Source organism: Limulus polyphemus, unplaced genomic scaffold, assembly GCF_000517525.1.
Source record: "Limulus polyphemus unplaced genomic scaffold, Limulus_polyphemus-2.1.2 Scaffold907, whole genome shotgun sequence".
NCBI classification, from domain to species: domain Eukaryota; kingdom Metazoa; phylum Arthropoda; class Merostomata; order Xiphosura; family Limulidae; genus Limulus; species Limulus polyphemus.
The window spans coordinates 327,016-330,760 of NW_013666517.1; positions in this window are offsets into that span (position 1 = coordinate 327,016).

Consider the following 3,745-nt stretch of genomic DNA (forward strand, 5'->3'; position numbering starts at 1 on the left):
TTCCACAGTCACTTTAAACTTAACTACTTTTATAAACATACACTATAATTCACAGGGATTCACACACTTTTCTTACGGTGCCTACTGCTCGCTTGACTCAATTATCTGTCTCTATATCTACCTATCTGCTTATCTTATACTCTGGGTGGTAATTTTGGTTACGTCATTTCAGCCTCAACGTGTTTGAGGACAACCAGGGGTGTTCAGAAGTTTTTTTCCGCTTCTCTTCAACCCCACTGATTGGTGAGGGATGTACATATCCGTGAGTATTATAGTTTGTCCTGGATTTGGTTTGACCGAGTCTAGAAAATACATTAACTTGGAAAATCAGGCAGCGGCGCCTTCGAGGATGCGTCCGGTGGGATAAAGCACTAGGGCTAAAAATATTGGGTGGGGGAGGAGGCCGTCTGTCGGTCCTTTTTAGGGCTAGGAGGAGGACCGTGGTCAAATTCTCAGAATTTTGCTGTGGGGGAAAACGGGAGTACCCCGAGAAAACCCACTTTCACCGGTCAAGCGCCGAATAATCTACCTGACCAGTGCCCAAAGCTGAAAAAGAAATTTCTTTCAGTTACTTGGCGAGTGTTTTATGTGTTTTCTAGGCTGTTTATGTAATTGAATAGTGATATGTATGTGTTCCAAGTTTCTGGTGTTAGAGCTAATTGTTTGAACTGTTTTGCTATCTGCTATCTTTTGCCGGGCTTATATACTAAAATAGAGGGCGCTTGGAAAAGTCACGATCCTTCGAGAATCTCATGACGTGTTACCAGGGTCACGTGACTTCCGATTTCGTAACAGTATGAAGAAGGGAACATACTTGTCTTTTTTATTAAGTAATGCTGACTGACGTATTTTTATACACAAAAAAGCAATTTGTAACAATATATACATTTCGAATTATTCCATTGATGGAACGTTTCGTCTTTAAGCCATCATAACATACGGTTTAGAACAAGTTATGATGATATAGTTTTATGTACAGAATTTATTTGCATTTCGATTTACATACGTTAAATATGAGGTTCAACAAGATGAAGTAGTACTGAATCCTTATGTAACTGAGTATGAGAAAGTAAGTGAATGGAAACATAGTAATGAACAATGGCTATTGATAGTGAAAAGCAAGGTGCTTTTAAGGTACGAACTGACAGTCGCTTTTACTGAATTTTCTATATCTTCTTTTAGATTGTTTAGGACAGAGCATTCATGACCAGTAAATTAGAATGGACGGCAACTGCCTGTTGCAAAAAAAAAAATACAAATGTAAAGAACAACGTTTCGAAAGTCTTCAGGTTTTTGTGTTTTTGTTTTCATCGTGAAGTGGTACAATTAAGTTTATTCTTCACGTTAAAGCTGTGCAATTAGCATTCTTTATAAACGTGGCCTATGAATTCCACGGTATTTAAGTGTGTAAAACGTGAGGGGGGAATAAACTAATTTGTTACCATTACTGGACTTTGAATTATTTTCATCTGATGATTTCAAAGAACCAACTAACGAAAGACAAATAATATCATTGTTGAAATTATGATTTCCTTTAAATAGCAGTCTATTCATACAAGTAGACCTAAGTAAGCATATATGAACCTAATGCTTTCATATAGGACAAGACAATAGTACCATAATGAATCTAATATTTGCATATATCTACATTCATACAACGAGGCCTAATATTTACCTAACCATTCATAACAATAGCCTAAAGGAATGAATGGTTGGCACAACGGATCACATCTGCAGTGTTATGCAACTGCATTAGCAAATGCACATTATTCTTATGAAGCATGATATACCAGGGCTTGAGTTGAGGAGAAGCGAATCAGAACGCCATTATTGTTGTGAAAATGCCCCTGTTGTTATAATTTTTTATGAAAGCGTTCCTGTTGTAGTATTTCCAAGGACGTACGTACATTTGAAGCAGCTGACTAAAGTTACCCAAACAATGACTGGTTGGCTTTTGAAAATTTACAAAACCAAATCAAAGTATCAAGTGATATATCAGTAACTCACCAAACTTATATGGGCTATGGCTGAGCTAAGGTGCATTAAGTATTAGACGATTATGTTATAAGCTTGTGAGTTGCAATGAGGTTTTTATAGAGGTGGCTGAAGTACAACTCATGACCACCCTTTGATAGTTCTTTTATGTCTTCCAAATCTTATCTAGATAAAATATTGGTAGAGCATATGCAGGTAGAGATTTTCGGCTTTACATCCTGTTGCAACTTTTTGTAGCTTTTTTATCATAGTGTTAATATAACTAGTAAAGTTGTTTGTCAAAGGTTACCCTCAGTACTTTTGTGTTTATTACAAAGATATAGCAGTGCCTACAAAGACGGTTATGATTCTTTACCATTCAGCATATATGTGGTTGAATGTGCAAAAACATGGCTGCAGTTTGACAATATTGATAACCATTCCTATATCATTGCACCATTTGCTCATCCTGATAAGGGATGGCTACATCTTACTTTATATTTCAGTTTTACTATAACCCGTGCTGCAAATCAGAATGTCATCAGCAAATGTTATCACACAGCATGTGGTTAGACCGTCAACGCAGGCTAGATTAATGGAGAGGAATGAAAAGACTTGAGACACATCAATATTGATGATGCTCCAGTATGATGGCCAATTTTGATGTTTCACTATGCATTTTCTACTAGAGAGTAAACAGTGTAGCTATATCTCATCTTACAAAAAAAAAGAGTTTTAACTAAAATTCAAGGTATTAAATATTATGTCAGGAAATCACCAGATCTAACTAATATATTGTTGAATTGATTTGCTTTGTAGATTAGCTGGTAATTTTAGAAGTTGTGTCGACAGGTGATGATCCCTCATTTGGAGGATGGCTGTCTTACAAGAGGTAGAAGAGAGTTCCTTTACTGCCAATGACTTTATGGCTGTACACTGTTCTACTGAATCCGTGTTTTGCTTTTCCCAGCTACACCACACAGCACTTTGTTTTCGGTCAAATATGCAGCATTAAGTGAGTAATAAAAGAACCATTAAATACAATATTATATATATCTAATCATATCACATAATCGTGTTAGCCATTACCTTAAAAATTATATAATATATCCATTATGTAACTATCTTTTCGTCTTCTGGTAGCCTGAATGAAATGATCACACTGTGGTTTCTGTTGCTACAAAAACATGTTTTACATTTTGGGGCTTTTGATATTCTAGACAAGTGATGGTGAAATCCCACAATTCCACGACATAATAGTAGCTTAAAAGTTGTTTGCGAGTGCTGTATGAAACTAATAATACATTCGATCCCCACTTTATGGATAGGATGTGTTCTTGAAAAAGCTTCCTCAGCGCAAAATTCCGTAACTCGAACCTTAGTTTCTTATTGACTCTCATGTTATGTGTGGATGTGTTCTTAGAGAAATGTTTTAATCCACAAAAGTAATAAAAAACGCACATATGAATATACAAAGACATTTTTAAACACCTATTAAATGTAACTGACATAGTTTAGTAGTTTTACTCAACCAAAATAATAGTTGGTACACAAAAATAATTAAATTTTAGATGGGGAGGAAGAGGGAGACTCGGTATTGGTACTCACGTCTGCCTCACCCTATAAATAATGATCATGATCATCATCTTGATGTACCGTAGGCTCAGCTCTTTTGACGAAAAATGCGTCGGGAGTTGTTTGCTGTTTCTGCCACATCTTCTCCTTGTACAGCTCCTTGTAGCAGTGCATGCCATCATGTACTCCTCTTGTA